Below are 13969 nucleotides of genomic sequence, written 5' to 3' on the forward strand. Positions count from 1 at the left end.
AATTGATCTTAAATTTATGCACATGAATGTGAAATTTCACTAGATGAAGAGCAGCGTCATTACCTTCCTGATTTCTGAACATAGGCAAATTCTTTCACCAATCTACCTTGGGCATCTTATTCGGAAAACCTGGAATGTGATCTCGGCTCATGGGAGCATATCTTCTTGTGATTTGGTCCATCTTGAAAATCTCACAGCTACTGATCTCTCTGCAGTGAAGTCACCATGAAGCACAGGTTGCTAGATTCTTCAGTGAAAGGAGTCGCCAGGTGAATGATTTCAGCCTTGCCAGTGTCTGATCATTGTCCACCATAAACCATTATATCTGAACTTGATACATGTACTGGGGTAATTAACAAGTTAGACGTCACGTTTACAAGCTAGACCGGAGATTGACTGAAGCAGCGTTTATCTACTTCCGCTAATGCAAAGCAAAAGAGTTTCGAAGGCTACCTGGCATAACTTCAGGCTCCGTCTGTACCTTATAAAACAAATGACATCAACAAGCAAACCATGTTCTTCCCCAGTATGGTCGCCACTATGTTAACGCTCGAATTTTCCTCAGGCTGAGGAAGGCAAAACTCAAGGCAACATCAAACCACGCTCAGCCTCGTAGCTAGCCCTACGAGGACAGGAGAGGGCTCTCTCTGGGTCAATCTTGGAAAAATATAATCAATTAGGCTCAAGATGACTGAGAATGTAACTAATCTTAGGCTAGGTATTAAGTGTAGAAGTTCAAAGGTGAGTTTTTTGGGGTTTTCGTTGAATCAAAGGGAAAAGCAATTTTGGGTGCGGGAATGAGACACAGTTTCTGTAGAGGTCTGATTGGAGCAAGTTAGGAAATTGTTTTGATGCTTTAAAAGCAATGAGGTGAATAGATCAGACAGGTGAGGAGCTAAGGAGAGAAAGAAAACCTCAAGAGTTCTCCTTAAACAGATGAAAACATAGGATATCAAACAAACTTAAAAGCAGAGCATTACAGATTATGAATTCTACCTTAACACTTCATTTGTTCAATTTGTAGAGGATGAGAGAAGGAAAATTATACACATAACAAACTTACAAGTACTGAAAAAAGCACACCATCAAGACATAAAGCCACAAGAATTCCAAACAGTGCTGCAAAACCCTGGTCTTTCCTTTGCCAGAATGCTGAAGTAAAATGTACAATAGAGTCTCAAAACCTTTTCCCCAATAGTCCAACCTTGAAAATGACTAATAAAATACATAATATAGGCAAGCTAACTCATTCCCTTGCCTCTATGGGTCGAGCTCATCATCCTAGGAGCTGTTTCAACCAATTCTAAAGAAAGCACTACAATCTAGGCAGTCAAAACAACTTGCCTCTATAAGGTAGGAAACTGATTCATTCATTTAATTTTCACTTTTTAGTGAATGAATCTTCTAGAACAAGTAATAAAGTGCCAAAATTACATCATGTTTCATTAACTACATCAAGAGGAGTGAAAAATAACAACACAAGTCAAAACTGGTCAAACTGGCTACGTTTCCTGAGTTGAAGATGAAAATTGTGCCAAAAAAAACCCTGATGCGTAGGGCGCCTGAGCCCTATGCACTGCGCGCCTTTCCATATGCTTTTGGGGCACGTCTCGGCATCCAAATTGAACTAACGATAGCTTTTTGGAAAGGTATAGATGTCTACTTTCCAACCCAAGTGGAATTTTCTAATTTGGTGTCCATTTGCCCCTCCAAAAATTCATTCTCCCAAAACTGCTTCCTGTGTGTCCAAAAAGGGGCAGTGAGGTCATTTTTTGCATGTGTTTTGACCTTTTGGGGACCCAAACCTTGATGAAATGCCTTGGAAATATCTGAGCATGTATATTTCATCATGAAAAATCCAAAAATGCAAACCATTTGTGATTTGGACCTCCCAATCGTATGGGTCGCGCGCGGCGCGCTACGCGTTGGGCCAAAAAACTTGTTTTTAGGACAAAATTTCAAAAATGACAAAAATTTCTCCGAATTTGCTCAAATTCGGAGTGAAGACCCTCCATCATGTGCCATGCTCAGCCAGAGAAGCCTCGGCCAAAACTCGAAGTGGATCTAGCCTCTTTCGCCGTTTTAGTGCTTTGCTCAACCTCCTTGGATCTCGCGATTGTACTTTTGACATTTCTCTAAAACCATGACACCTGTGTAAAAAGTGAAGGAGGTTTTTCTTCCTCGGCATGTTGTGGACAAAAAACTCTCTAATTTTTCCCAAATTCATCTTTGATTGCTCAGAAACATCATGTGAGTAAAACCTATCCTGATGTGTGAAACAAGGGATTTTGTTGAAATGAAGCGAAATGAAGGGGATAAGAGGATTCTAAATTCTTGGGGAAATTTTTGGAAGTAGGGAGGGATGTTAGGAAGCAGGGGAAAGTGGAATCTCAGAGATCGAGTGAGGGGAAGGGGTCCATAAGGGCAAAACACAGGCCCAACCTAGAAAATTGCCAGGTTGTAGCAAGAAAACTAGGGTTTGTGGAAAAATGAGGAATTTGGGGAATCTCAATGATGGGAAGTGTTTAATAAGGTACATGAAGGATAAGGGAAGGTGTATAAACATCTGGATATAAGTTTTTCTGATGATTTGGCCATCCAAGAGAAATTGCCTTCAAAACCCTAGGAGAGGGAAATGAACCTTACCTAGGCGCAACTGAAGCATGAACAAGGTGTAACATGACCCAATGGATCCTGATATGATGATAACAACCATATGAATGATGATAGACTCAGCTGAATAGTGACATAGACTGACATTTGGGAAACTTTGAAAGGAGTGAAAGCAAACCCTAGACCTAATGCCTAGTGACCAAATTTTGCTTGAAGACTATTTGAAATGACAAAATTGACCTTGACACCTTAAAATCACTTTGTAAGAGCATATTTGATCACTGGGGGAAGGCTGCAAAGGCTGACACTAATAGAAGGAGCAACCACGCTCGTAGATTTTGAAGTAATAGAGATTGTTGATGACAATAATCCCTACCCGGCACTATTGGGAATAGATTGGGCCACTGACATGAATGGAGTGATAAATTTAAGGAAGCACAAGATGATCTTTGAGAAAAAGTCACTGTGCGTAGTGTTACCATTAGACCCTGCAGAAGGATTGAATTACATCGAGCCAATGCATGACTATGACAGTTATGAGAATCTAGAATACATCTACAAGATAACTGTGCAGGAGAAAGACTGGGTAAATCCAACTGTGGATGACCGAATCTCATGGGAGCGTGAAAGCTCTTGCACATCAGATTCTAATGAGGAGATAGAACGATGGTAGAACTAGTTACGTGAGGTAACCGCGCTTAACTGTAACATGATGACGAAGTCATTGCACTACATAGCAATAGAGGTGAGAGAGCTACCTACGTATGACAGGTTAAGTGAAGTGGATGACTTCCTGAACAAATTTGAAAGAGAAGTACTGAAACTGTAGCGTCTTGATGCTATGAAATGGGTACTGCCCACTACGCCAGCAAGATGGTGGGGTACGCACTAGATAAATTTTGCGTACTGGTGCGACTGGCAAAGAATGATGCGCATGCGGTTTGGGAAGCCTCAGATGTAGTTAACAGACAAGTATGATGAACGAGATGATCCATGTGTACACCTCTCAAAATGGACAAAGGTATATGGGTAAGAGCCACAACCTGAATGGGTGCACCTATTCTATCATACCCTAGACATTATACCCATGAATTGGTATATAGAGACAGAGCTCTGCCATAGCATGAATGAATGGGATATCTTGCATGATGGTTTCCTGTTAACCTTGACGTTTGAGGTTCGTTTTGGGGAAACTGTTGATGATGTGCTACAAGCAGTAAAATAAGCTATCTTTAAAATAGCAGAGGAACCAATGGAGGTACTTCAACCGGATTGGGCAACCCAGCTGAGCTGCGCGCTGGAGTGTTACAATGTAAATATTGAAGAAGACGATGAAGATTCGCAAAAAGTTAACATTCCAAAAGTGAAGGGATATTACGAGGTTGAAGGGCCATTAATTAAAGACCCTGACATTACCGTGTTGGTAAACACAAAGGAGCTAAACATTGGTATTGAGGTCGAACCAAAGTATGCAATGCTCGATGACTACTGGGATGATGCCACAGTGGATAAGGTTGTTGAGTTACTTTGCGAGTACCAAGACTTATTCCCGACCAAGATCACATACTTAAAGGGGATCATTGGCGATTTAGGGATGATGAAGATCACCCTAAAACCTGACGTGAAGCCGGTTATGTAGAGGCCTTATTGCTTGAATCTGAAGTACGAAGAAAAGGTCCACGTAGAACTAGACAAAATGCTCACAGCTGGAATCATTGAGCCAGTGGAAGAGTTCAACTGGGTAAGCCCTATTGTAGTGCAGGAGAAGAAGTAGAAGGGTGAGATAATAATATGTGTGGACCTCAGGAAATTGAATGACACCTATGTACACGACCCATTCCCAACTTCGTTCACAGATGAAGTATTGGAAAATGTCGACAGGCAAGAAGCATATTCTTTTACTTATGGGTTCTTAGGGTACCACCAGATCAAAATTTTGCTGGAAGACAAGAGCAAGACCACCTTCATGACTGAGTGGGGCTGCTTTCAATACGCTGTTATGCTGTTTGGGTTAAAGAATGTGTCGGCCATTTTTTCACGCATAGTTGTTGCAGCATTCAAAGAATATATCCACAAATTCCTGGAGGTCTATCTGGATGATTGGACTATATTTGGATTGGTTAAGCACCATGTTGCAAGCTTACGCTTGATGTTGTATACTTTCCGATGACACCAAATCACACTGAACCTCAAAAAGTGTACATTCCTCATTCCCTTTGGGATCCTACTGGGACATGTGGTCTGCAAACAGGGACTAATGGTAGACCCCATGAAGATTGTAGTAATTCTAAATTTGGAAGCACCGCGAAGTGTTAAACAGTTGCATGTTACCCTGGGGCATACAGGTTACTACAGGAAGCTTATCAAAAGCTATGTCCAGATTGTCATGCCAATGGAGAAACTGTTTAAAAAGGATGTCACATTTTGCTGGAATGATGATTGCATGGAGAGCCTGGATGTACTGAAAGAGAAATTGGCCTCCGCCCCAATCCTAGTCTTCCCAAAATGGGATGTGCAGTTTCATGTCCATGTTGATGCATCATGTATAGCATTGAGAGCGGTGCTAACACAAGAAGGTGGAGAGGGCTTGGATCACCCTATCACATTCACAAGTCGCACATTGTCTAAAGAAAATAATAACTATTCCACAAACAAACGCAAGGGGCTAGATATGGTGTACGTGCTCCAAAAATACTACCGCTATTTGATGGGGGGACATTTCAAGATGTATACAGACCATTCCGCGTGAAAATACTTGGTCAACAAGCCAGTCTTGGGGGGGTACAAATGCAGGTAGCTCCTATTGTTCCAAGAATATGACTTTGAGGTCGTGGTAAAGCCTGGACATCTGAACGCGGGACCGGATCACTTATCGCGTATTGAGACGAGAGAGGAACCTACTAGTTTGGAGGAAGGATTACCTGACACACAGCTCTTTGTTGTGCATGTAGCGGATGGACACTTTGAATATATAATCCACTCTCTGAAAATGGGAACTACACCAAAGGAATACTCTGTCTAGCAGAAGAAGGAACTGGTGGTGCACATGACTGATTTTTCTATCATTACGGGGAACCTATACAAAATGGGCAATGATGAGATACTGTCAAGGTACTGTTTTGTTGTACAAAAACCCCCCATTTTTTTAAATCTTTTTACAAAAAATTTAATTAGAAGTGGGTCCCATTTTAATAAACTTAGTAAAAATAGTGATTTAATAAAACCGCTTGCCTAGCATTAATCATATCACACATAAAAACCCTTATCAAAAGGCCCGATGAAATAGAGTTATTACCCAAAACCTTTTTGATAAAATATGAAATATCCTTTTAGAAAGCCATCATAAGTAAATCTCTAATGCGATAATGCGATTGGAGATCGCATATCGCTAAGTTTAGCCACAATGCATCCTAAACATGCTTTTCTAAACCTCCGATCCGATAACATAATCGCAATCGACAATCGGAGGTATCACACGACACATAGCAGAATCCCTTTCAAACTTCTCGATTGCGATATCATAAAGTAAGGCACATGTTTCAAGAACTGCTAAAAGGTTTTATTAGCAGGCAGAAAAAATAAAAGCGGTAATAGACGAAAAGGTAATAACTCAAACAAGGCGTTGATTACCCCTCTACCTTATTATATTCTTTTATCGCGATTGGAGCTATCAGTGCGAAATGTTGAGCCTGACCCATTGAATCTCCCAATTGCAACTCACGATTTATCGTTGATAGCTGATCGGGAAAATCCAAAGACACGTTTGAAAGGATCATCAACCATATGTCTGATGTGATGGGTAATTATTACTTTTATTTACTACGATTGGCGGTTATGATGATCATTAATTTCACAGTTAAGGATGAATCCTTCGAGGATTTCACCAGTGGTGATACTTAATTAAATTTGGTTTATCATATGCGAATTACCTTAACTGTTTTCATTATGTAGTAGCTTCCAGCGGAAATATTTCTTTGTTACATTTTCCACTGTCTGTGCAGAGCTACTATGTGCTTATGAATCCAGAAAATATGGGAAAGAAGGTGAAGAAAGCCAAGGCCCCTATCATAGTTAAAGAACCAAAGCCGAATAAGAAAGGATTGATATCAGATACGACTTGCCTCGGTTTAGGAAAAGCAAGCTGGGAGAGTATCTATAATTTACTAGAAGCCGAAGAGCCTGAAGAACTCGAAGAAGAAGCTACAGCTGATTCTACAAGAAAATTAGAGAATACATTGGAAGAATTGGCCTACCCATACCTACACAGAATAGTAGTGCGTGCCAAGGTTTTGCCATATAATGACATGGTCAAATGGATGATTGAGAGCATTGCAACCACAGATAGGACATTTACTACAGCGGAAGGAAAAGTGTTCGGGTCGTTTAGAGTAGAGGATCTCAGACAAATGTACCATTTACCCAAGCGAGAGAAGCAATATAATAAAGCATTCTTAGAAGCTTTTTCCAAGGAAAATGACATTAAATCAGACCCTATCAGGCAATGGAGACACTTCCCGACCAAACACAAGCATGAGACATCGGGTATGCATTCTGTAGATTCATTAGCCTCTCCTTATTGTTATGATGCCATATTAATGTGCAGACTCTTCGGAGTCCATCATTCTGCTAAGTTCTCTATACATATGGTTCCTTTAATGGAGGATGCAATTAATGGTTATATCATGGACTGGGTAAACATTCTTTCTGATAAAATGGCCATTGACATACTTGAATATAGAAGAAAGAGGTATGTGACTTCCCGGGTGATACCTCCTTTTTACTTCAATGCCTATATTATGAACACCATCAGTTTCAATTCCGAATACCCCATTCTCGGATGGAGATGGACTCCCCAGGATCCCAATCCTATTCACATCTATCATAAGGAGCTATGGAAAGCCCATTATAAGAACCACTTTTATAGAATATGTCATGGTTTTATTCTTCCTGCACATTATGCCATGTTCAATAAGCCTGCTTCTAGGTTATCCGAGGAGGCAATGGTTGACTTAACAGTAGTTGGAAATTGGTTTGGAGAAGAGAAATTCACCTATATAAGGCTTTTCAACAGTCTTACTGATCCTCATGTTCTTCCTTTGTACATCCCCGATAAACTACTGGCCCGGGAATTAGCATATCAGATAACAGTTGCAGGGATGTCAAAGACCCTTAAGGATTCCAAGAAACACATGTGGCCTAAATTTCCCCTTCGGTGTTGTTCCTTTACCCTACATGATTTTAAACATGTAGAGAAATAGGTCGAGAAAATCAAGTTGTTAAAATTTGCAACTATTCCAAAAAGGCAATATGAACCTAAAAAGGTTGCCTATAATGCTACCTCTCAAGCTAAAATCGTCAGATTTGATCACAAAGAGGATAGCTTTGACGACTTGTTTTCTTCAGCAAAAATATTTTTCCAAGTCAAAGAAATGGCTAAGACTAAATTGGGAATAGAAGGATTAGAGAAATTCAATAGGCTCATGGCCCAGAGATTGGAAACACTACCCTTAGATTTATTAAAAACGACATCTATGGTATCACCTCAAGGCTACATTGAGGAGAAAATTACTATGAATGCTCCTGAAATTGAAAAGGTTCCTGAGAAGAAGAAGACACCAGAACATGAGTAGAAGAAGGTAACAGTTAGTGAACCCCTTGATACACACATTAATGTTGACCCTAAGTTAATAAAGGAATGGGAAAAATTTGATTCTGTAATCAGTAATCCAGAGAACACCCAAGGGTTCATTACACCAGAGGTATCTACAACACAAAAATCAGTAGTCAACATAGTTTCGATTGTAGGAACAAGCGGCCCACCCAAGATTCATAATGACATAGAGATCATCACTGAAAATCCCACTGATGAAATTGTTTTGCATATAGAAGAAATACCACCACTGGATGTCTCCTACAACCCTAAGCGTAGGGTTGTAGTCGAAAGACAGAGGAAGAAGAGGAAAAATTATCACTCTCCTCTTTTGACTCCTCAAATGTAAATGATGAATGTGGTATGGAGGGAGGAAAAAAATCCCTCTGATGATTTAACCAAACCCTCTCAGTATGTCGGAGCATATACAGCGGAAACAATAGATAAGGTTTGAGAGATTAATCATTTATTGAAGGAAAAACATGAGGCAATCATGCAGCTAGTGGCACAATTGGTAGAACGACATCAAAAAATAGAGCAGCTTGAGCAGCAGTTGGCAGAATAGAGACAAATTAATGAACAATTGAATGAGAAATTAATTAATGAAAAGAAGAGAATTGATGAATAGGCCATCCTTAAGCAACAAGAGTTGTCTCAAGCATTGAGCAAACTACAACTATTAAATGAGTAGGTGAAGAAATCCAAAGAAGAGTAGATCGCCCCAATGAAAGATCAAATAGAGCGATTTAAAGGATATCCCCAGGCGGATGAATTCAGAACTGAAGCCCTAGAGATGACGAAGGCTTTATCCAAACAATTGGACCTTCTATGTCATAATATATCATTGGCCATTTCTTTATGTGATATCTTAGCAGCTATGATTGAAAAATCAATGGATGCAAGGCTTGAGTTAAAGAAGGCAGATGAAAGCTTAACTAATTTTCTATCTTGGAAAGATTCAAATGAAGGAAAAGTTGCCGATCTACCAAATATACAGGAGTCACATAAAGAAATTCTATTTTCCAAATGGGAGTCTTAGTTAATGAAACTTGAGAGAGCTACATCCAGATGTAGATCAGCAACAAATAATCTGATTGAATTAATCAACAATTATCTATATTTATCTAATCTAATAACATAATGATCTCCAGGAAAACTCCCAAAGGTAAAATCATTAGAACAACAGTGGAAACAGGAGCTAATGCAAAGAGAAAAACTGATCGGAGGCAATCACAGCTTAACATGGGAGACGTTTTGGTTTTTCCTTGTAAAACCACATAGTCAGCAAATGGCAATGAAGTTTCTCACATATGCGATCAACCACATGATCCTTAAACTTGTCGATGCCACATTTACAGCTCAATTACACTCTCGTATGAGTCAGCCACTAGAGGTCTAGCCAATGCTTGACATTTGTCAACTACGATCACAAGAAGATAAGCCAATACAGTGAATCCTTTTTAACGACTGCAACACTACTATTTCAAGATAAATCTCATATTTTTGTGTTTTTTGGCATACCAGCTCATAGCGACTTTCTTTCTTAGTTTGTTATTTTTTCTAGTATTTATAGACCCTTTGATGTTTTTAGAAGGGGTCCTCAATTTTTTATTAAGACTTAAATCAGAGGTTGCACTATTCTACTTCTGATATCTATTTTTTATAAAAGACTCGACCAGAATTCTGAGTTTTGATAAAGAAGGCTTTTATGAGATATGCACTTTTGCTTCCTATGAAAGTATTCCCAAGTTAGAAGGCAGAATTTGAATGTGATTCACATTGGAAGAGATCCAAAAGCATACGGTACTACTATCTATGTCTTCGCTTTATTTTTCTATGTGAATTAGCATTTATCAAGTTTGCTATTATTGATGTGTATATGTTTCTACAACAATTATTTAACCTGTCACTATTGAATGTTTATGAATTGTCATCTTTCATATATATATGTCAGTGATATATTACGATTAGTGCGATAATGTTTTAATTATTACTTTGTTCAATTAATTGAACAAAGTAATTATCATATGAATGCATATTATTAGTTATGAGTAAGTCATCTTTATGTTTACTTGTCAATAGAAACAATCAAGAATCGCATTGAAAGAAGAATACCCAGGATAGATTAGTTATCTTTGTATATTTTTTTCACTTTAGAATAGAGAACTTATCACTCCCATTATACATTACAAACCAATCATCTATCAACTCATATGTCACTGGGAAACTGGTCCCATTACATCTAGTCGGAGCCACCACACCAAACAGAAAAGGATCTGCTTTAAGGTTCAGACCGGGTGGTTTTCCCCGATATTGATGCAGCGATTTTAGAGGCATCAAAATTTTGGCACTAGAAGGAGGGCATGAACTTTGAATGGTGAGAAAATCCAAATCCATAGCCCATTCTGAGAGTAAATCTCCCTCCACATCACCCCCCACTTCTCCCTCGCATTCTCAATATCTAATTTCTAAGCGAGAAGTTGAGAAAACAACAACCACTACTGAACCCCAAAACATATCAGATAAATCCACTCTTGAACCTCCTGAAGTTCAATCTTTAATTCATAAACTTCAAGGATTTTAAATATCACCACATAAATCTAAGTTATCTCAAGGTAGTCTGACTTTGCAATACATTCCTTCCGATCCTCTTACCAGATTACAGAGTGAAAAGCTTGGTATTGAATCTATAGAATTTCCTCTGCCTAAAAGAAAAAGAGAAAGGAAGACACCTGAAGAGTCTGATAGTGAGACTCTTTCATCATCATCATCCATTTCATCTACTCCATTACAAAGTCAATCATCCACTCCTCCACTTCGTATTGTTGTTCAACAGGGTACTGGAACATCAACATCTTCTTCCCAACCAATAAAAGCTTCATCTGCGCTTTCCTCTGTTAGTATCTCAACAATGGCTAAAAGACCATGGAACAAGCTAGGGGCAGTCACAATGCCTGCACCCTTCAGTCAATTGTCATCTCATCCCAAAAAATGGCTGCCAAAGTTTAACCCAGATACATGCATACTAGCAGAAGAACACATACACAACTTGATGTTGTCAGTAAATTTAAAAGGAGTAATTGAAGAAGGTGATGTTGTTAGGATTTTCCATATACCTTACAAGGAGCAGTTTGGCCTTAGTATTTTTCATTACCATCAGGAGCCATTACTAGTTGGAATATTTTCCAAGAGTAGTTCCTAACTAAATTTGGTGATGATAGGTCTACAACGACATTGATCAATGACCTCTCTAATCTTAAAACAGAATCGAGAGAACCAATAAAAGATTTCAACTCGTGATTTAATAAGCTCTTAAATAAGATTCCTGCTGCATCTAAACCTAGTGAAGAGGTTCGAAGTGAACGGTACATATCGTCCTTACCTTCAAATATATAAATCTTTGTAGATAGAACTGCGAAGCCCACTTTGGCAGAGAATATGAAGGAAGCAATCGTTGTAGAAAAATGTATCATTGCTTTCGAAAAGAAAACTGCCCTTGAAGAGCGAAAGTCCAAAATGGTTACATTTAAAGATGATTCAAAGAAGAAAGTGGCTAAAGATTCATATGATATGGAAGGCCAGCAAAATTTTTTAAAGACTATGTCAAATGAGATGGTAGAAATTAAAAAACAAGTAGCCGAGACCTCCACTAATAAGCCATTTAGAAACTTCAAAAGAACTGAATCAAAACCATCTAATGCTATATCTAATGCAGAATCAGATCCGAATAACGATGAAGAGGAAGATACAATCTTATAATTAGAAGAAACTGAGGAAGAAGAGGTTGTAGAATGTCATGGTATGTGGGACTTCATCTTGCCCAATTTAGATACTAAAAATGAATAGGAATCTTTCCCAGTAAGTACCAGGAGTAAAGGAGCCATGGATCCTATTCAACCAACTCAAAGGAAGAAAAATGTGGGTCCTACTACCAAATATAAGGTTCCCACAAAGAAATCTACAACAATGCCTGTTCAAAATCAGCCATCATCTTCCAATCCAACTTCATCATCCAAGACATTAGTAGTTGCCGACTCTATGGATTGCAACATCATCGAAGACATGAAGAAGACTAGAGCAAATATCTTTATATTTGAGCTTAGCAAGCTCAAACATCAACATAAATTGCTACTCAAAGAATTAAATGCAGTACCTTCTTCTCCTCTTCCAAATGTTGTACTGTCCAAGGCAGCTAATGGAACGGGTAAGCCACCATCCGATAGAGTAGTAGCTACTGATGTTGTGTTGATTGGAGATAGATCTAATTCTCATACCCCTCCTTTTCTCTTGACCTATGAAATCTACAATAGAAACTTGCATAATTGCTTGATAGATTCAGGGGCTTCATCGAATATAATGCCAGCTTCAGTCTGTTCAAAATTGAATATTGAGCCTCAAAAATCTGCAATGCATATTGTTCAGTTGGATAGAACTAAGGTCCAAGTATTGGGAGAAATCAATTCACTTACCATTAGGTTATCAGTTGATCCAAGAGTAGTTCAGAGGATTGATATATTTATTGCTGACATTCTTGAGTTTTATGGCTTAATTCGAAGCAAGGATTGGTCTGAGAAACTCCATGGTTATATTTCTACTAATTGGTCTCATATGTGGCTTCCCTATAAAGGAAAGCAAAATCAGAATAAAATAGATCGGGAGAAGCATATGACTCATACTTTAACATAATTTGAGCAAGAAAACCAGCCCATAGCATTCAATAATAACATTCTTTGCAACTATTCATCTGAATCATTCTTTGGTAATTTTAGTGCTCAATCATCACCTTTCTCAGTTAATAGTTTCACATCTCAAATAGAAATTTTTTCTCATACAGATACATTAAGGTGTGTTAATATTGCTGAGGAAATTGTAAATAAAACTGTAGATAAGCCTATAGTTTTGTCTTTATATTTTGATGGGTCAAAATCCAATGACAGTGCATGAGAAGGATGTATGTTAGTTAGTCATGAAGGAGAAAAAACTATGTTATCCTTTAGACTAGAATTTGAATGTATCAATAATACTGTTGAATATGAGGTGCTGATCCAAGGACTTTACAAAGCAATAGGCCTGAAAGTGCAATATCTCAAATTATTCGGTGACTCTGAAATTGTTATTAAGCAAGTAAAAAATACTATACATTGCCTCTCTAGTCATCTTAAACATTATTAGTCCTTGGTTCAAGACCTTATATCTCATTTTATAGCATTTAATATTTCTCCCATTCCTAGATCTCAGAATGCAGTAGCTGATTTACTAGCCAATTTTGCTTCTAAGCTCCTCCCATCCGAGGATTATAGCACTGATAGATTTTCAGTTGAATTAATTTTTAGACCATTGGTTCCAGACAATGTCAGTAACTGGCGGGTATTCAATCATGACAATGACAATTTGAATTTTTAACTTCTGATAAATCCTATTATGACCAGATTATTGATGAGAGTGATCATGATCTTAAAATGAAGTAAAAACTTGAGGAAAATTCCATACCTAAATCAGTAGTCAAGCTTGAGGATCTATATGACATCAATGACAGGTTTAAGAAAGTTACTAATTCAAAACTTCAAAGTTCTACTTTGAGATTCGAATTAATAAATCTTGGCACTGAGTCCAAACCACAAAATATCAATCTGGGATCAAGACTTACTTCAGAAGAAATATTTTCCTTTATAAGACTTTTAAGTAGATATAAAAATGTTTCCACTT

This window comes from Pinus tabuliformis, chromosome 5_2 (assembly GCF_031772625.1).
Source record: "Pinus tabuliformis cultivar Carrire ecotype Pingquan chromosome 5_2, CPIR1, whole genome shotgun sequence".
Lineage (NCBI taxonomy): Eukaryota > Viridiplantae > Streptophyta > Pinopsida > Pinales > Pinaceae > Pinus > Pinus tabuliformis.